General features: G+C 43.0%; 1 protein-coding gene across 4 annotated transcripts in view; it reads right to left on the bottom strand.

The window, feature by feature from the left end:
- The window catches only part of LOC128689868 (serine protease 42), a 204,539-nt gene that overhangs the window by 155,462 nt on the left and 27,326 nt on the right, over positions 1-21,751 (bottom strand). Inside the window, exon 1 of one of the 4 annotated variants that reach the window (XM_070087555.1) lies at positions 8,247-8,717. The exons of 1 other annotated variant lie outside the window; for it this stretch is intronic. The gene's annotated coding sequence lies outside the window, so the exon portion shown is untranslated. Of the gene's footprint in view, positions 1-8,246; positions 8,718-21,751 lie in introns of those variants that run through there. 2 more of the 4 variants (XM_070087553.1, XM_070087556.1) reach the window with 2 other exon arrangements.

Genomic DNA, 21,751 nt, shown 5'->3' with positions numbered 1-21,751 from the left:
GGAGATTCGTCTGTAAAAACTTGCATTTGTGGTCACAGAGGTGCCTGTGCTAACCTTCCTATGGTGTAGAAATATACCTAGTTGGATGAATCTTATTGTGGCTAGCTGGTCTAGTGGCTAACGCGACGGGCTGGAGTTTTGAGACTCTATGACCGCGGGTTCAATCCCGGCCGGGGTATGGTTTCAGTGCAACTTACCTAACCAAACTTAATCTAAGAAAATATGTAGAAATATTGACTTAAAATTATACGTGATAAATCGATGTTAAGTTTAAGATGACGGGTTGACTCTTGGTCTATGTTCTTTATTCTTTTTTTTTTTTTAAATTTTTTATGTCGATGTCATATCTCCTCTATTTTTAAAGGTAATCTACCGAGGACATTTCAAGTGTTTCCAGCTGTCATAAGTTATTTTTCTCATCACAGTAATTCGCCTTCACGTCCGAAATACTCAGGTATTCTAGTGGCTTTCTTTGTACTTTACACTATTTTGTAACATGTTAATCACACTCTGTATCTTATGCAAAGATATACAAAATTGTATCTTTTTTTTTTAATTTTAATTTATCTGGATTATATTCTTTCAGGCGCTGAGACTGTAAGCACAATAGACCTGTTTTAATATTGGTATGTCACCCCGACGTACGTATTTTGGCGGTTACACTAGTGGTTGCCATCACTAGTGGTTGCCATCACTAGTGGTTGCCATCACTAGTGGTTGCCATCACTAGTGGTTGCCATCACTAGTGGTTGCCATCACTAGAGGTTGCCATCACTAGTGGTTACCATCACTAGTGGTTACCATCACTAGTGGTTGCCATCACTAGTGGTTGCCATCACTAGTGGTTGCCATCACTAGTGGTTACCATCACTAGTGGTTACCATCACTAGTGGTTGCCATCACTAGTGGTTACCATCACTAGTGGTTGCCATCACTAGTGGTTGCCATCACTAGAGGTTGCCATCACTAGTGGTTACCATCACTAGTGGTTACCATCACTAGTGGTTGCCATCACTAGTGGTTGCCATCACTAGTGGTTGCCATCACTAGTGGTTACCATCACTAGTGGTTACCATCACTAGTGGTTGCCATCACTAGTGGTTGCCATCACTAGTGGTTACCATCACTAGTGGTTACCATCACTAGTGGTTGCCATCACTAGTGGTTGCCATCACTAGTGGTTACCATCACTAGTGGTTACCATCACTAGTGGTTGCCATCACTAGTGGTTACCATCACTAGTGGTTGCCATCACTAGTGGTTGCCATCACTAGTGGTTGCCATCACTAGTGGTTGCCATCACTAGTGGTTGCCATCACTAGTGGTTGCCATCACTAGTGGTTGCCATCACTAGTGGTTACCATCACTAGTGGTTGCCATGACTAGTGGTTACCATCACTAGTGGTTGCCATCACTAGTGGTTGCCATCACTAGTGGTTGCCATCACTAGTGGTTGCCATCACTAGTGGTTGCCATCACTAGTGGTTGCCATCACTAGTGGTTACCATCACTAGTGGTTGCCATCACTAGTGGTTACCATCACTAGTGGTTACCATCACTAGTGGTTACCATCACTAGTGGTTGCCATCACTAGTGGTTGCCATCACTAGTGGTTGCCATCACTAGTGGTTGCCATCACTAGTGGTTGCCATCACTAGTGGTTACCATCACTAGTGGTTACCATCACTAGTGGTTGCCATCACTAGTGGTTGCCATCACTAGTGGTTACCATCACTAGTGGTTACCATCACTAGTGGTTGCCATCACTAGTGGTTACCATCACTAGTGGTTACCATCACTAGTGGTTGCCATCACTAGTGGTTGCCATCACTAGTGGTTGCCATCACTAGTGGTTGCCATCACTAGTGGTTGCCATCACTAGTGGTTGCCATCACTAGTGGTTGCCATCACTAGTGGTTACCATCACTAGTGGTTGCCATCACTAGTGGTTGCCATCACTAGTGGTTGCCATCACTAGTGGTTGCCATCACTAGTGGTTGCCATCACTAGTGGTTGCCATCACTAGTGGTTGCCATCACTAGTGGTTACCATCACTAGTGGTTACCATCACTAGTGGTTGCCATCACTAGTGGTTGCCATCACTAGTGGTTACCATCACTAGTGGTTACCATCACTAGTGGTTGCCATCACTAGTGGTTGCCATCACTAGTGGTTACCATCACTAGTGGTTACCATCACTAGTGGTTGCCATCACTAGTGGTTGCCATCACTAGTGGTTACCATCACTAGTGGTTACCATCACTAGTGGTTGCCATCACTAGTGGTTGCCATCACTAGTGGTTACCATCACTAGTGGTTACCATCACTAGTGGTTGCCATCACTAGTGGTTGCCATCACTAGTGGTTACCATCACTAGTGGTTGCCATCACTAGTGGTTACCATCACTAGTGGTTACCATCACTAGTGGTTACCATCACTAGTGGTTGCCATCACTAGTGGTTACCATCACTAGAGGTTGCCATCACTAGTGGTTACCATCACTAGAGGTTGCCATCACTAGTGGTTGCCATCACTAGTGGTTGCCATCACTAGTGGTTGCCATCACTAGTGGTTGCCATCACTAGTGGTTGCCATCACTAGTGGTTGCCATCACTAGTGGTTAACATCACTAGTGGTTACCATCACTAGTGGTTGCCATCACTAGTGGTTGCCATCACTAGTGGTTACCATCACTAGTGGTTACCATCACTAGTGGTTACCATCACTAGTGGTTGCCATCACTAGTGGTTACCATCACTAGTGGTTACAATCACTAGTGGTTACCATCACTAGTGGTTGCCATCACTAGTGGTTGCCATCAGGAAGGAACAGGTGTTTCCTGGTTGGTTTATTATTTTAAACCTTTACGAGCACAAGAGGGTCATTAAAGCTGCATGTGAACTGTCGACCAATACAGTTAACTCTTGAGTGTTGATACACCGAGAGATGCTCTCCAAGCGGTGTATATAACAGTGGAGTAATGCTAGGAGGTCAGTTTTCCCGGATTCAGGTCCCCCGGCATGTTTGGGATTCAGGTCCCCCGGTTTGTTTGGGATTCAGGTCCCCCGGCATTTTTGGGATTCAGGTCCCCCGGTTTATTTGGGATTCAGGTCCCCCGGCATTTTTGGGATTCAGGTCCCCCGGTTTATTTGGGATTCAGGTCCCCCAGCTTGTTTGGGATTCATGTCCCCCGGTTTGTTTGGGATTCAGGTCCCCCGGCATGTTTGGGATTCAGGTCCCCCGGTTTGTTTGGGATTCAGGTCCCCCGGCATTTTTGGGATTCAGGTCCCCCGGTTTATTTGGGATTCAGGTCCCCCAGCTTGTTTGGGATTCATGTCCCCCGGTTTGTTTGGGATTCAGGTCCCCCGGCATGTTTGGGATTCAGGTCCCCCGGTTTATTTGGGATTCAGGTTCCCCGGCTTGTTTGGGATTCAGGTCCCCCAGCTTGTTTGGGATTCAGGTCCCCCGGTTTGTTTGGGATTCAGGTCCCCCAGCTTGTTTGGGATTCATGTCCCCCGGTTTGTTTGGGATTCAGGTCCCCCGGTTTATTTGGGATTCAGGTTCCCCGGCTTGTTTGGGATTCAGGTCCAGCCGTTCTCTGTTTTGTTTACAGTCGTGTAATTACAATCTCATGAAACATTATGTTTTATTATTTTTAACATTATCTTATTTGACGGCTATTACGAAATTAACAAAAAATGGATATCTCATTCTGCAGCGAGAGAGCGAGAGAGAGCGCGCGCGCGCGTGTGTGTGTGTGTGTGTGTGTGTGTGTGTGTGTGTGTGTGTGTGTGTGTGTGTGTGTGTGTGTGTGTGTGTGTGTGTGTGTGTGTGTGTGTGTGTGTGTGTGTGTGCGCGCGCGCGCGCGTGTGTGCGTGTGTGTGTGTGTGTGTGTGTGCGCGCGCGTGTGTGTGCGTGTGTGTGTGTGTGGGTGTGTACTCACCTAATTGTACTCACCTAATTGTGGTTGCAGGGGTCGAGACTCAGCTCCTGGCCCCGCCTCTTCACTGATCGCTACTGGATCCTCTCTCTCTCTGCTTCCTGAGCTTTGTCATACCTCTTCTTTAAACTATGTATGGTTCCTGCCTCCACTACTTCACTTGCTAGGCTATTCCACTTGCTGACAACTCTATGACTGAAGAAATACTTCCTAACGTCCCTCTGACTCTTCAGCTTCCAGTTGTGACCCCTTGTTTCTGTGTCCCCTCTCTGGAACATCCTATCTCTGTCCACCTTGTCTATTCCCCGCAGTATCTTGTATGTCGTTATCATGTCTCCCCTGACCCTTCTGTCCTCCAGTGTCGTCAGTCCGATTTCCCTTAACCTTTCCTCGTACGACATTCCCTTGAGCTCTGGGACTAGCCTTGTTGCAAACCTTTGTACTTTCTCTAACTTCTTGGCGTGCTTGACCAGGTGTGGGTTCCAGACTGGTGCTGCATACTCCAGTATGGGCCTAACATACACAGTGTACAGTGTCTTGAACGATTCCTTATTAAGGTATCGGAACGCTATTCTCAGGTTTGCCAGGCGCCCGTATGCTGCAGCGGTTATTTGGTTGATGTGTGCCTCCGGTGATGTGCTCTGTGTTATGGTCACCCCAAGGTCTTTCTCCCTGAGTGAGGTCTGTAGTCTTTGTCCACCTAGCCTATACTCTGTCTGCGGTCTTCTTTGCCCCTCCCCAATCTTCATGACTTTGCATTTGGCTGGATTGAATTCGAGAAGCCAGTTACTGGACCACATGTCCAGCCTCTCCAGGTCTCTTTGCAGTCCTGCCTCATCCTCGTCCGATTTAATTCATCTCATCAACTTCACGTCATCTGCGAACAGGGACACTTCAGAGTCTATTCCTTCCATCATGTCTTTCACATATATCAAAAATAGCACTGGTCCTAGAACTGACCCCTGTGGGACCCCGCTCGTAACAGGCGCCCACTGTGATACCTCTTCACGTACCATGACTCGTTGCTGCCTCCCTGTCAGGTATTCCCTTATCCATTGCAGTGCCCTTCCTTTTACGTGTGCCTGATCCTCCAGCTTCTGCACTAATCTCTTGTGGGGAACTGTGTCAAAGGCCTTCCTGCAGTCTAGGAAAACGCAATCTACCCAACCCTCTCTCTCGTGTCTTACTTCTGTTACCTTGTCATAAAAATCCAGTAGGTTTGTGATACAAGATTTGCCTTCCATGAACCCATGCTGGTTTTCATTTATAATCTTGTTCCTTTCCAGGTGTTCGACCAGTCTCCTCCTGATAATCTTCTCCATGTCTTTGCACACAATACATGTAAGAGACACAGGTCTGTAGTTTAGTGCCTCGTTTCTGTTTCCTTTCTTAAATATGGGGACTACATTAGCTGTCTTCCATTTCTCAGGTAGTTGCCCAGTTTCAAGGGATGTGTTGAAGAATGTGGTTAGAAGCACACACAGCATCTCTGCTCCTTCTCTAAGGACCCATGGGGAGATGTTGTCCTGTCCCATCGCCTTTGAGGTGTCAAGGTCACTTAAGAGCTTCTTCACCTCCTCCTCAGTTGTTCGTATGTCATCCAACACTTGTTGGATGTTCCCTTGATGTTCCCTTCTGTGCTATCTTCCCACAGCCCTTCCTGTCTCTACTGTAAAAACTTCCTTAAATCTCCTGTTCAGCTCCTCACATACCTCCTGATCATTTCTTGAGAGTTCTCCACCTTCTGTGTGTGTGTGTGTGCGTGTGCGTGTGTGTGTGTGTGTAATTGTGGTTGCAGAGGTCGAGTCATAGCTCCTGGCCCCGCCTCTTCACTGATCGCTACTAGGTCCTCTCTCTCTCTCCCTGCTCCATGAGCTTTATCAAACCTCGTCTTAAAACTATATATGGTTCCTGCTTCCACTACGTCACTTTCTAGGCTATCCCACTGCCTGAAAACTCTATGACTGAAGAAATTTTTCCTAACATCCCTTTGACTCATCGGAGTCTTCACTTGTTTCTGTGTCCCATCTCCGGAACATCCTGTCTTTGTCAACCTTGACGATTCCTCGCAGTATATTATATATCGTTATCATGTCTCCCCGACCCTACTGTCCTCCAGTGTCGTCAGGCAGATTTCCCTTAACCTTTCTTCATAGGATAATTTCCTTTTGCTCTGGGACTAGCCTTGTTGCAAACCTTTGCACTTTCTCTCTAATTTCTTGACGTGCTTGACCAGGTGTGTATTCCAAACTGGTGCTGCGTACTCCAATATGGGCCTGACATATATGGTGTACAGAGTCTTGAACGATTCCTTACTGAGGTATCGGAACGCTATTCTTAGGTTAGCCAGACGCCCGTATGCTGCAGCAGTTATCTGATTGATGTGCGCCTCAGGAGATGTGCTAGGTATTATGATCACCCAAAGATCTTTTTCCTTGAGTAAAGTTTGTAGTCTTTGGCCACCTAGACTATACTCTGACTGCGGTCTTCTTTGCCTTTCCCCGATCTTCATGACTGCATTTGGCGGGGTTAGATTCAAGGAGTTGCTGGACCAGGCTTGTAGCCTATCTAGGTCTCTTTGTAGTCCTGCTTGATCCTCGACCGATTTAATTCTCCTTGTGTGTGTGTGTGTGTGTGTGTGTGTGTGTGTGTGTGTGTGTGTGTGTGTGTGTGTGTGTGTGTGTGTGTGTGTGTGTGTGTGTGTGTGTGTGTGTGTGTGTGTGTGTGTGTGTGTGTGTGTGTGTGTGTGTGTGTGTGTGTGCGTGAGCGCGCTCGCTCGCGCGCGTTGAATATCATTGGCTGGTTTCGTCCGGCAGGTTGTGTTGCCTTCACATAGTCTCCTCTTTTCCCAACTTTCTCCTACCAAGTTTCAGTTTCGTGAAGGTGCTTCCCGGTGGCCCGGATGCGAGCCCAGGATATTGCCTATGACACTGATATCCGTTATTTCATTCTGTCTAATAGCTATTATTATTATTATTATTATTATTATTATTATTATTATGTGTTTATTTTCACACGCTTTGACACTGATAACAATTCCGTATTGAATTCGATTGAGGACGCAACACGGTTTTTCTTTTTTTCTTGTTTGCAAATATGTGTTCATAAATATTTTTGCAGCAGTTACTGACGTTTTGGTCAACGTTAGTTGAGATGGAGGTTTAAGTGTGTCAGGCAACGCGGTGACGCAGGAATAACAACAAAGTCTTTGGAAAACCTGCCTCAACTTTCTCCTCTGTGGATCATCTCGCTTTCGTCTATCGGCCACCTAAAACTTTTTCTTTCTTTTCTTTCGGTTATCTTGACTTTGATTTTTTTTTATTCCCGCGGAAGAGGTAGATAAGACGTTGTTAAAGTCTTGATAATGTGGGATGGAGGTTGTCTTTTCTAACTTTCTCCGCTTTGTGAGAGCAAACACTCCATGTAAAATGTAAATAAATTCAAAGTAGCAGGTTCTCTGTTGTCAAAATGCTTTGCCGTTTGAATATAACTGAGGGAACAAAAAGTTCCAGGATTTCTCTCTCTCTCTCTCTCTCTCTCTTTCTCTCTCTCTATCTCTGTCTCTCTCTCTCTCTCTCTCTCTCTCTCTCTCTCTCTCTCTCTCTCTCTCTCTCTCTCTCTCTCTCTATCTATCTATCTATTTCGAACCTCTCTTCATATTACTTTGTTAAGTCTTTAATGTGATTCCTAACGTCAGTTGATAGTATTCTTCAGCTCTCATAACATTAGTCTAAAAAAACGTTCGGTTGCAATTATCATAACAGTGTTATCTGTAGCTCAGTCATCTATCGCTTGTCGCTTGTTAAGTGTTATCTGTCACCTGGCTTCACGTCTTAGCCATTCACTTACAACATTGAGGAACTGTCACTTTTTCTTCATTTTCCCTTTTCATCGTAACCCACCAAGGTGCTGATGGCTCAGTAATTTGCAGACTCACTTCCGGATACAAATCGTGTTGAGTATTCTCGACAGCTATCACTTCTGAGAAATAATATTCTCTACACTATCTGTGTCCACAGATATCAAATGAGACAGGGAAATACTATTGGCAAGAACAGCCTTACTATCCAAACATCAACCAGGAAGCCTGGTTAAAGACTAGATGATGACTCCCAGAACTATCTGCAAATGCAATAACAAGTTCAACAATCAATACTCTTCAGACCTAAATCTGCATCCCTTTCTCTAATTGATTAGAGGAATGACCTTCAGGCAGCCGGTGCTGAGTCTTTGTACTCTCTTCACCTTTGTAACATAAATAATAACACTCTTCTTTTCTTGCGTTATGGTTTTTTAATAACTTACCTGCTCACCGTTGTAATGAACTAATCACTTGCCGACCTCGATGAAATAATATTTATGAAAATTCACTCTTTGCCTTTTCAGATATATTTGTAAGTATATATGTTTCTGTTAATTTCATAGGTTGCTTTCCCATGTAACTTTAAAACGACACAGGAAGATCACACGGAAAGTATTGATCAAGTTAGGAAACTAATAGTTTTGACGTAACGTGAGGTTACTGCTATTGGTAGAGGAGGACAGAGAACTTAAGCAATCTTTTCTGAGTAGGAAAATACGTTTTTGAGTTCGAAAACAAACGTGGGACACAGCGAGAGAGAGAAAGACGTGTGAGGCTGCTGTATACAACGCCACACCACGACTGGTACTCTTCCCGAGGTTCCTGCCAGCACTTTAGACAAGAGGCTCGGGTGAAAGCTATGACCGCCATCACCAACCTTCTCCCATCTCCTTCCAGCCCGTTTCTCCCTCTCCCCCACCACCACAGTCACCAACACCTCCGCCATCACCACCTATAGTACCACTATCACCTCTTCACCCTTCACCACCACAACCTTCACCTTCAGGAAAGAGAGAGGCATCACACGCCACCAAACAGAAAGCCACGAGTATTACTCTTAGTTTCTCGTGCGTGCTTAGTAGCCACAGCCCTACAAGTGCACCTTCTCAGTGTTTTTAATGCACAACCTGCCCACAACTTTCCCATTCAAGAAAGTTCACTTCCCTAGCACCTAGGTCTTCAATTTGTGCGTCTCCCTCTGTCTTCTTAGTGAACAACTTGCCCCTAGGCTTTTTTTTTTTCCTCTCAGGAAAGCTTCACTCCCTAGGTTTTGATTAAGGTTAACTGAGTTTAAAACCAATTAACCAATGCAATTGACCTGTTTGTCACCAGTCGCGAATATTTTAATCCCTGGAAATGAGGTTAATGTCCAAGTTTACATACATTGAGAGATATACAGCTTTTGGTGTATATTGCCTGTGTTTATGCACATATGTTAGATCTTCAAAACATTACACTTATTATATTCATTGTGACCGCTAAATCCGTAAGGGTCATAAAGAGTCTGAAAAAGGGAGGTGATCGGGTTAGATCCAAGGAAGGGGATAAGTGCGTCTCCCCAGATGATTTTAATGCACAACCCGCCCACAACTTTCCCCCCTCAAGTGAGCTACACTTCCCAGGAATCAACCTGGCGACCAAGCCTCCTACCTCTTTCTGTTTTAGTCTGTTGTGTACCACGGAGGACTAAGGGCTGTCCATGAACAAACTCGAACACACGAGCTGCGCCCCTCATACGTTCCTAGAATCAAGTCAACTTTATTATTTCTCCTGTTTGTGGTTACAGAGGTCGGGTCTCAGCTCTTGACTCTGCCTCCTAGCTTGCAGCTTGCCGGGTATAGTTCCTCCTACCTCGTGGGCCCTGCAAAATTACGTATGGAGCCTCCATCCACTAGCTTTTCGTCAAAATCATGCCACTTCTGGATCGTTTTCCTTACTTGAGCGAACTTTAATCTGCAAATGAAATCCCTCTCATAATGATGCGAATAGTGCCATCAGCAGTTCAAATACCATTATTATGCTGCTACACTATTATGTATGTTAGTTACATTGCGGAGAAACCTGTAGTATGCTGTTAAATTATTCTGTATGATAGTTACACTGGGGAACGACCGTAGTGGGCTGCTACACTATTCTATATGACAATTACATCGAGGGAATACCCAGTGTGTGGCTACCCTATTCTGTATGACAATTACACTGCGATAACATCCAGAGTGTACGGCTACTCTGTTCTATATATTGGAGCTATATTGTACATTGTGGGAACACCCGTAGTGTTTGAGTTACATATTCTATATGATAATTACATTGTGGGAACACCCACAATGTAAGGTTCCCCTTGTCTATATGATAAATACATTGTGGAAACAAAAGCTAGTGATGTTTCCCTGTCATATTCTAACATTTTGGATGGACTGTTTGTATAAAGTAATGAAGACTAAAACGCCACAATACAGTGGCTGGAGCAGTTTAATAAAAAAACGTTACTTAGAAGAGCCTTCTGTCAACATTTAGGTCCTTCTTGGACCATTGTGACTTAATAATTATCCAGGACGAGCCGAAACGTCGTCATAAAATCGGACAGACAGGGCAGGGAGCCTTCAGAAGGGTGACGAGGATACCGTGAAAGTATTCCGTATAAGCGTGTACATAAGGGAGCTAAACATTCATATATAAATTTGACAATACCGTGGCTTTAACAACTGACAAATATCCCATACTTTGGAGCGGTAACTTTAGAGGTTTCTGTCCGTTCAAGAACGAAACATCTTAGTTTAGTTACTTGTGCCACCTGAGCAGCTAGTTTATTGTGCACACTCGCAGCTCATCCTGTGAGAGGTGACGCAAGAAGCAGAATTACAAAGACCACAGTGAATTTTTACCAGAGCCCCACTGGGCATTGTTATATCGCTTGAAAGAAATATTAGTCATTTCATATATAACAGTTACTTAACATAGCCAAGGTATTTAACATAGCCAAGGTATACAACACAGTATGGAATACAATCTCAGAAAAAAGTTGATATCTCCTTACTATTCAACAATATTGGTATTAATTTGTTTGTAATCTCCTCTATGAAATTAGTTCATTCATTTAGTTAATGCAAAACGTGGATACAACCTCTAGATTTCGAATATCATTAAAAATTATGTTTTGCGATATCATCTACACATCCCATGAGTTATAGCGAGTGTGAAACGTTGGATGTTTGGACTCTTAATAAGATATAATGCTCCGATGTTTGGCCCAGTGAAACATCGTCTAAAACTTCCTAGCCATATCTGGGTTATTTGTGAATTCACGTTATGCTGCAACTCTGACGAATGTCACGCCGAGGCCAGATTTGTCTGACAGTCACTCGACGCTTGCGGAAGAGTCTGGTTAAGTTCGAGCTTTGATTTATGTTGGGGATGAATCCGAACAATAACATCAAGACACGGGTGAATTTTGCCATACCTTCACAATAGTTACGTATGACCAAGTTCAACAGCTATCTTTACGACGACTTTCCACTGGTCAGAGGCTATGGTCAGCGAAAGCTTGCCTTTACGACGCTAGTGATTGCTAGATATTGCATACACCACGCTATAAATCATGGGAAATGAAGATGATAATTTAATCTCAACGTGAACTTCTTGTTCGCTGAACAGTGGTCATGCAGGAACTGCTGGCTCTGTGGGAAAAGAACGAAATTGTGAAAGCTCTCTTGCACTGTTCAAGGAACTGCGTGTAGGAGGAAGTGGGGAATATATACTTTCAAACTTTTTTAAATAATCATGTCATCAGAGCTAGACTAAAAAAAAAAAATAGTTACGGCTGAGATGGTAGAGTATAAGAGACATCATTAACATGTCTACACATATGAAATGTAAACTGAGTGTAATGGAGGAAGTTTAAAGACAAGAATAACGAGCACTGCGGGAGAGCTATGTGCGGGCTATTTGTGTAAAGTAGTAGTAATAGTAGTAGTAATAGTAGTAGTCATAGTAGAGGTAATATTAAGTCATAGTAGAAATAGTAGTTAACAGTGTCAAATTCCCTGAGCATGATTCCATACTCTTGTCTCCCCTTGCTGACGTAGCCGGGACAGCTGTGTGTTACATCCTTGAGGTGACGACCAGAAAGGCACCAACTGTAATATGCCAGCTACACTGCTTGGCTTTCGTGGGTTATTCTGGGTTAACAGAATTTCATCATGATCATCATAATTATCATCATTATTATTATCATCATCGTCACCATCATTATCTTCATTATCTTTTTATTTTAGTTTACATAAGCATATAATATTACAAGAAGTAATCTTCGACCTGGGGTGGAGTTTTGGTCTCGTCTACATAATTTTTATTGTGATTATTATTATTATTATTATTATTATTATTATTAGTAGTAGTAGTAGTAGTAGTAGTAGTAGTAGTAGTAGTAGTATACGGATAACGACCTGCCTTGCGTGGGCCAGTAGGCCTTCTGCAATGTTCCTCCATTCTGTTCCTATTATTATTATTATTATTATTATTATTATTATTATTATTACTATTATTATTATTATTTTCTAAGAGAAGAGGTAAACTCGTAGTGAATCATACAGTAACAGGAAAATGTAAACTAATCAGGTCTGGTCCGAGGAGGCCAAAGAGGAGTAGCTCCAATGCCTTGATTCAAGAGCCTTTCACCAGTATCAAGGCACTACTTTCCTTCGTCCTTTTCCCCCTTGAAAGATGGTCTCCATAAAAATTGTATTTCTCCTGCGTATGGGATGGGCCATCCAGATGTATTAGAATTCCTTAGTAATAACAACTCCAGCTCTGATGAAGGAAAACCTTTGAAAGTCCCGTAAATTATGAACCCATATAGGAATACCTGACGTTATTCCCATCGCCTTACTAAAAGTCCCCCTAGTCTGACACATTTCAATACAGAAAGAAAAATAAGGCACAATACCGTGACTGGAACAATACACAAGTAACCCACACGTAGAGAGAAGCTTATGACGACGACTCAGTCCACTTCTTTCTTCCTCTCTTTGTCCCGTCCCTGTCCCTCTCACCTATTTATACTGGTTCCATCACTCTTGTATGTTAATCAGACTTGTAAATGGTCTGAGTCGGACCGAAGCGTCGTTATAAGCTACTCTCTCCCATGTGCGGGTTATCTTTGTACATTTTAATACTGTTAAATCCAGCCAGTGTGTATTGAAATACGACAGCGATCTCATTATGAAATTATCATATAGAACAGGGTAACAGCACATTGCTGATGTATTTAATTTTGCTAAATGCAAAAACAAAATAAAGAAGGTCTCGTCTGCAGAGCTTCGTCATGCAAAGATAATGAGAGAATGTTAAGTAAGATAAAAGCTGTTCGTCGTTTATTACGACGTCTTGGCAAGGAATCTTTCAGTGTAAGATAAATAGTCTTCAATGTGTGTGTGGGTGTGTACCCACCTAGTTGAGGTTGCGGGGGTCGAGTCCGAGCTCCTGGCCCCGCCTCTTCACTGATCGCTACTAGGTCACTCTCCCTGAGCCATGAGCTTTATCATACCTCTGCTTAAAGCTATGTATGGATCCTGCCTCCACTACATCGCTTCCCAAACTATTCCACTTACTGACTACTCTGTGGCTGAAGAAATACTTCCTAACATCCCTGTGATTCATCTGTGTCTTCAGCTTCCAACTGTGTCCCCTTGTTACTGTGTCCAATCTCTGGAACATCCTGTCTTTGTCCACCTTGTCAATTCCTCTCAGTATTTTGTATGTCGTTATCATGTCCCCCCTATCTCTCCTGTCCTCCAGTGTCGTCAGGTTGATTTCCCTTAACCTCTCCTCGTAGGACATACCTCTTAGCTCTGGGACTAGTCTTGTTGCAAACCTTTGCACTTTCTCTAGTTTCTTCACGTGCTTGGCTAGGTGTGGGTTCCAAACTGGTATGTGTGTGTGTGTGTGTGTGTGTGTGTGTGTGTGTGTGTGTGTGTACTCACCTATTTGTACTCGCCTATTTGTGGTTGCAGGGGTCGAGTCACAGCTCCTGGCCCCGCCTCTTCGCTGATTGCTACTAGGTCCTCTCTCTCCCTGCCCCATGAGCTCTATCATACCTCGCCTTAAAACTATGTATGGTTCCTGCCTCCACCACATCACTTTCTAGGCTATTCCATGGCCTGACTACTCTATGACTGAAGAAATACTTCCTAACATCCCTTTGATTCATCTGAGTCTTCAACTTCCAATTGTGACCTCTTGTGTCTGTGTCCCATCTCTGGAACATCCCATCTTTGTCCACCTCGTCTATTCCGCGCAGTATTTTATATGTCGTTATCATGTCTCCCCTGACCCTCCTGGCCTCCAGTGTCGTCAGGCCGATTTCCCTCAACCTTTCTTCATAGGACAATCCCCGTAGCTCTGGGACTAGTCTTGTTGCAAACCTTTGCACTTTCTCTAATTTCTTGACGTGCTTGACTAGGTGTGGATTCCAAACTGGTGCTCCATACTCCAGTATGGGCCTGACGTAGATGGTATACAGAGTCTTAAACGAATCCTTACTGAGGTATCGGAACGCTATCCGTAGGTTTGCCAGGCGCCCGTATGCTGCAGCAGTTATCTGATTGATGTGCGCCTCAGGAGATATGCTCGGTGTTATACTCACCCCCAGATCTTTTTCCTTGAGTGAGGTTTGCAGTCTTTGGCCATCTAAACTATATTGTGTCTGCGGTCTTCTTTGCCCTTCCCCAATCTTCATGACTTTGCATTTGGCAGGGTTAAATTCAAGGAGCCAGTTGCTGGACCAGGCTTGTAGCCTGTCCAGGTCTCTTTGTAGTCCTTCCTGATCCTCGTCCGATTTGATTCTTCTCATTAACTTCACATCATCTGCAAACAAGGACACTTCTGAGTCTATCCCTTCCGTTATGTCGTTTACGTATACCAAGAACAGCACAGGTCCTAGGACTGACCCCTGTGGAACTCCGCTTGTCACAGGCGCCCACTCTGACACCTCGTCGCGTACCATGACTCGTTGTTGCCTCCCTGTCAGATATTCTCTGATCCATTGCAGTGCCTTTCCTGTTATGTGTGCCTGGTCCTCTAGCTTTTGCAGCAACCTCTTGTGAGGAACTGTGTCGAAGGCCTTCTTGCAGTCCAAAAATACGCAGTCGATCCACCCCTCTCTCTCTTGTCTTACTTCTGTCACCTTGTCATAAAACTCTAGTAGATTTGTGACACAGGATTTTCCTTCCCTGAAACCGTGCTGGTTGTCAATTATACACTTGTTTCTTTCCAGGTGCCCCACCACTCTCCTCCTGATGATCTTCTCCATGACCTTGCATACTATACACGTTAGTGATACAGGTCTGTAGTTTAGTGCCTCATGTCTGTCTCCCTTTTTAAAAATTGGAACTACATTTGCCATTTTCCATACCTCAGGGAGTTGCCCAGTTTCAAATGATGTGTTGAAGATCTTTGTTAATGGCTCACACAATATCTCTGCTCCCTCTTTAAGGACCCATGGAGAGATGTTGTCTGGTCCCACCGCCTTTGAGGTGTCAAGTTCGCATAGCAGCTTCTTCACCTCCTCCTTGGTTATATGTACCTCATCCAGCACTTGCTGGTGTGCCCCCCTGTTCTGATTTCTTGGAGTCCTACTGGTTTCCACTGTAAATACCTCTTTAAATCTTGTGTTGAGCTCCTGACATACCTCTCGGTCGTTTCTTGTGAATTCCCCATCACCCTTCCTCAGTCTGATTACCTGGTCCTTGACTGTTGTTTTCCTCCAGATGTGGCTGTACAACAGCTTCGGGTCAGTCTTTACTTCTGATGCTATGTCATTTTCATATTGTCTCTGAGCCTCCCTTCTTATCTGTGCATATTCGTTTCTGGCTCTTCGGCTGATTTCTTTATTTTCCTGAGTTCTCTGTCTTCTGTACCTTTTCCATTCTCTAGTACACCTAGTTTTTGCCTCCCTACACCTTTGGGTGAACCAAGGACTCGTTCTGTTCTTCCCATTATTTCTGTTTCCCTTGGGAACAAACCTCTCCTCTGCCTCCTTGCATTTTGTTGCTACATAGTCCATCATTTCTTGTTGTGGAGAAATTTTCTCCAGGAGGGGGGTATCAGCCCCCTTCAGCCCCCTTCAGCCCCCTTCAGCCCTTCAACCCCTTCAGCCCTCTCAGCCCTGAGGGGCCACTAGAAGGGGCGAGCGTCTTGTTTACTGCTAGAGTGAGTAATTGATCACAGATGTCGTATGCGTAATCAAGTGACCTCCGCTCCTTGCAGGGGTGTTGCAACGTGTATTTTTATAAGAGACAGTACATCTCTTACTTTAGCAGGACAATTAAGGAAAATCCTGCTCCCACTTTATTACCATAGTAAAGATATTGTACATTGTTGTCTATGATTAAGACAGCAAGAAACAAACATTCTGCTTTGCTTCATCGAGGTGACGACAAGGATGCAAGGTACTAGGTCAGCGTTTTTTTTTTGTGTATTAGGGCAGTGACGGCATGGAGCGCTGGGGCGTCGGGCAGACTAACTTTGACTACTACGAGACACTGACGCCAGGATAACCAGCAAAGGACACTGATCTGTGCGTTAGTGTGAATAAAGTGTCTCACACAACACAATAAACACTTAGAGAAGTGTGATCAGCTTCTCTTGTGATACATTGTGAACAATAAAAACTAATCTTGTTGAACATAGTGTACCAGTGTGCGTTTCCTAGACAATGGAAGACGTGGACATCCAAGGACACTTCAGCTTCTATCAAGTCACCGATATCTGTCGAAGGTGTTGAGAACACCATAGCTCACGTTACAAAGAGCAAGGTATATTACGAATTTCTTGTAGATCGGGGGATTGCGCAATTCTTGAGTCACAAGGAGTTTGTAATCAACCTATAATCGGCAGTAAGGTGTGGACTTTTGAGTCCAAACAAGTAAGTATTCGTCAGCTATCATCGAATGAAATATGCTGACATAACACCCCCTAGGGGTAATATACTTACGAATTGTATCTCTTGACAGCCCACTGTTGTGATGGTTTCGACAGCATCTAGACCTCGTCTGCAGGGACGGCTGTGTAGACGATTTGCTGTCATTTATCAGCTAAGTGTTCATTATACATATTTATAATGAACACAGCAGGTAAGGCCTAATTCTCAACAGAACTTTGGTCCTTCGAACCGGATACGAACCAGTGACCTATGGATAATAGGTAATGACAATGTAGGTAAGCTTGGTAATGGGACCCTTGTTGTTGTTACAGGTGTAACACGCGTTTGACCACTAGTTACAGTAGGTCTCTGTGACAGAGTTTTACGGCAGATAGCCTGTACTCCTGTCCACCTTAATTGTTGATCACTAAAAGTATCCAAAACATTTTTAATTTCATCTTCAGATGGATCTGATTCAAGAAATTTATTTTCATAATGTGTATAGTCTGAATTAATTATTTTCAGACGTTGTGTAAATAATTCAAACTTGACCTCAAGATCATCAAAATCTATGTTTGTATCTTGAGTTAATCCTAGACAGACTGAAATTAGATTTTCTAATTGTGTAATCTTAGTCTGTAAAGACTGAAACTGAGTTTTCAAACAAGCCATTTTAATGGTATACTGAAAATTCTAGCACCACACTTAGAGTGTTTAAAAAACACTGTACTGCTATAAACAGCTGAGTTTTTGTTATGCTTAAGTCAGCAATAATCGAGTCAGACACTACTGACCCACTAAGCTTAACCTCAGGGTTAATGACCATGAGGGTACAGGGTACATGTGTCTGGTGTTTATGGCTTGTGTGCTGTGTCAGCCTACCCACGATGATTAATCGTAAATAACGATATTATACACTTCATTCACTATACACTATAAATGTCACTGTATAACTGTAATCACACGTGAATATTACTTACACATATATAAATTTCACTGTTAATATATATTTGAAAGCTTACACTTTATATATAAGTTCCTTTAATATAACAGGTAGATCTATAAGAAACAAACTTTAACACAATCTTGTCTCTTAATTTCTGTCTATAAACATTATAAACACTGTGTATATATATACACTCAGACAAACATCATCACCTTGATGGGAACTTTGTCAACTGTTTTGGTTAAAATTATTGGTCCAGTGTAATCTACACCTGTCACCTCAAATGGAGTGATATGACAAACTCTTTCAGAGGGATATGGAGGTGGACCTGGATACTGACATACTCGCATATCGTAGTGACGACAAGTAATACAGTCCTTTATTTGTTTTTTCACACTTTGTCGACCTTGAGGTATCCAGTAGGATTGTCGTATATGACAAAGTGTGTCAGCTACCCCACCATGTAACACGTTACTGTGGGCGTTTTGCACAATCAGTTTTGTTAGCCAATGATTCTTGGGGATCAATATTAGATGTATGGCTTCTTTAGGTAGTGAAGAATTATGAATTCTTCCTCGACATCTCATAATCTTTTCTGAGTCGAGATAAAGTCCTAAAGAATTAATCATAACAGGTTTCTTTGGGGATTTATCTTGTGTTTCTAGAAATTTATATTCTGTAGAGAAAACGTCTTTCTGTATTAGTTTCACCCAGTATTTAATGGGTTCAAGACATTCATAATCAGGTTTTATTCCTTTAATGAATTTAAAGACAAGAGCTGTAACTCTTAAGAGTTTACCCAAAGATGAGTATTTAGATCCATCAATGACTATTTCTGTTGTGTCTGCAGTATTTACACAACTTAATTCTGCTGTGTTCAAGCAGACTGTTTCTTCTGGCATAATGTGAGCTTTTTGCTGAGGCCAGTTATTTTCATTAGAGAGCCAGTTCGGTCCGTGGAGCCATAATTTATTATCCACAAATTTCTTGAGTGGGACACCACGTGACAACATGTCAGCTGGATTCTCTTGGGTAGAAACGTGAAGAAAGAGATAATCTCTCTGCATCTCTTTTATTTCTGCTACTCTATTCTGTACATAGACCAACTTACTCTTATTATTTCTTAACCACTGGAGAACTGCTTCATTATCACTCCAGATCACGGTTTTCTCAATAGTGAGATGATCAAGTACTTTGTTGAGATAGACAGCTAATTTTGTACCTACATAGAGTGCTGTCAGTTCCAATTGTGGTACTGTTCTGACCTTCAAGGGTGCTACCCTGGCCTTTGAAGTAATTAGTGTACTTCCTTCAGCATTACTCATGTAAGCTACAGCGCCATAACCTCTGGTTGACGCATCACAGAACACATGTAATGTGTACTTGTTTCCCTCTTGACCTATTTGTCTGGGAAATTTAATTTGATGAAGTTGTTTAAACTCCTTGGATATTTCATCCCATGCTTGACTCATTTCTAGAGGCAAGTTCTCATCCCATCCAATTTTGAGTTTCCATGCATCTTGCATAAGCATTTTGCCCTTTATGGTAATTGGTGAGACGAGTCCTAGAGGATCAAAACATTGTGATACCTCTGACAGTAAACTACGTTTAGTGAGTGTACTGCATGGTTTATTGTTTATCCCTTTGAGACTCAAAGTATCTTCCTGTGTGTTCCAATTAAGTCCCAGCATATTGTTGCAATCAGGAATTTCAGTTTCAGGGAAATCTTCTTCGATAAGTTCCCTTAATTGCTTTGAATTTGTATTCCACATCCTTAGAGGCATATTTGCTTCTTTCATCTCCTTGTTAGCTTCTCTGTATAAGGATTTCAAATCCTCCTCTTTATTCACAGTACCTTGAAGATTGTCCACATAGAAACTTTTCTTTAAGACTTCTTTGAAGGGACTTTCAGATTTCTTCAAATGTGTATTTAGAGTAGCTTCTAGTAAGAATGGAGAGGATGTTGCACCAAATAATACTGATTTAAAACGATAAGTTTTCACAGGACTTTGAGGATCATGTGGATTTTCAGGCCACAAGAATCGAGTATAATCTCTATCTATTTCTTGTAGTCCTACTCTTAAGAAAGCCTTGGAAATATCAGCCGTGTAGGCATATGGGTTTGTGCGAAATTTCATAAGCACGTCTCCAAGCTTCTCAGTTAGTGAGGGTCCGGTCATCAGACAGTCATTAAGACTTGCTACATCTTTATTTGCACGTGCGCTGCAATTATATACAACACGTAGTGGAGTGGTTTCAGAATCTTTCCTGACTCCATGGTGCGGGAGATAATGAGCGTTTGTCTTCAACTTATCTTCGACTATTTCCTCAATGAATTTATTGTCCAACTGTTCTTGTATGATATTATCATAGACAGTCAGTAGCTCTGGATTCTTCCTGAGCTCATGTATTTGTGCTTTCATCTGTCCGAAAGCCATGCGATAATTGCTAGGTAGATGTGGTGGATTTAATTTCCATGGTAACCTAACCCAATACTGTCCATCTTTATATCTGACAGTGTCCAAATATTGGTTATAAGTCTGAGACTCTTGTGGGCTTGGTTTATTTACATCAATACCTATCGCATCTAAATCCCACAACTTATCAACTGGTTCATTCATTTCTTCCAGTAATGATAATTTTTGCTGTGGTACATGATCAGCGGTTATTCTCGTAACTAGTACATTTTCCACTGAATCAATATCAGTTTCTTTCCCACTTTGAGAGGGAATGGGACCACATATCATGTGGCCTCCTGCTGTTTTCAGCAAGTGAACAAACATTCTGCTTTGCTTCATCGAGGTGACGACAAGGATGCAAGGTACTAGGTCAGCGTTTTTTTTTTTTTGTGTATTAGGGCAGTGACGGCATGGAGCGCTGGGGCGTCGGGCAGACTAACTTTGACTCTACTACGAGACACTGACGCCAGGATAACCAGCAAAGGACACTGATCTGTGCGTTAGTGTGAATAAAGTGTCTCACACAACACAATAAACACTTAGAGAAGTGTGATCAGCTTCTCTTGTGATACATTGTGAACAATAAAAACTAATCTTGTTGAACATAGTGTACCAGTGTGCGTTTCCTAGACAATGGAAGATGTGGACATCCAAGGACACTTCAGCTTCTATCAAGTCACCGATATCTGTCGAAGGTGTTGAGAACACCATAGCTCACGTTACAAAGAGCAAGGTATGTTACGAATTTCTTGTAGATCGGGGGATTGCGCAATTCTTGAGTCACAAGGAGTTTGTAATCAACCTATAATCGGCAGTAAGGTGTGGACTTTTGAGTCCAAACAAGTAAGTATTCGTCAGCTATCATCGAATGAAATATGCTGACATAACACCCCCTAGGGGTAATATACTTACGAATTGTATCTCTTGACAGCCCACTGTTGTGATGGTTTCGACAGCATCTAGACCTCGTCTGCAGGGACGGCTGTGTAGACGATTTGCTGTCATTTATCAGCTAAGTGTTCATTATACATATTTATAATGAACACAGCAGGTAAGGCCTAATTCTCAACACTTGTACTGGTTTTCCTGTCAGTTCCCTCTCCCACTGAATGTCTTGAAGGAAGTTCCTCATGCCTGAGTAGTTCCCCCTTTTGTAGTTTGTTTTTTCCCAGCCTATTCCTGCTACTCTCTCCACTTGGAGCTCAACTATGTAGTCGAAGCACAGAACCACATGATCACTAGCTCCCAGGGGGCCTTTCATACATGATACCCTTTATGTCCGAACTACTCATGGTGAATACAAGGTCCAACCTTGCTGGTTCATCCTCTCCTGTCTCTCTGGTAGTGTCTCTAACATGTTGATGCATGAGGTTCTCCAGTACCACATCCATCATCTTGGCTCTCCATGTTTCGGGACCCCCCATGGGGCTCCAGGTTTTCCCAGTCAATCTCCTTGTGATTGAAATCACCCATAACTAGTAACTTTGCTCCCCCCATGTGTGCTCTCCTGGCCACCTCGGCTAGTGTGTCGATCATTGCTCTGTTGCTCTCATTGTATTCTTCTCTTGGCCTCCTGCAGTTCTGTGGTGGGTTGTACATTACTGCAATTATCACCTTATGTCC

Source organism: Cherax quadricarinatus, chromosome 22 (genome assembly GCF_038502225.1).
Source record: "Cherax quadricarinatus isolate ZL_2023a chromosome 22, ASM3850222v1, whole genome shotgun sequence".
NCBI classification, from domain to species: Eukaryota; Metazoa; Arthropoda; class Malacostraca; order Decapoda; family Parastacidae; genus Cherax; species Cherax quadricarinatus.
The sequence above is the reverse complement of the archived record's forward strand: the minus strand, read 5'-3'. Positions and strand labels throughout refer to the sequence as shown.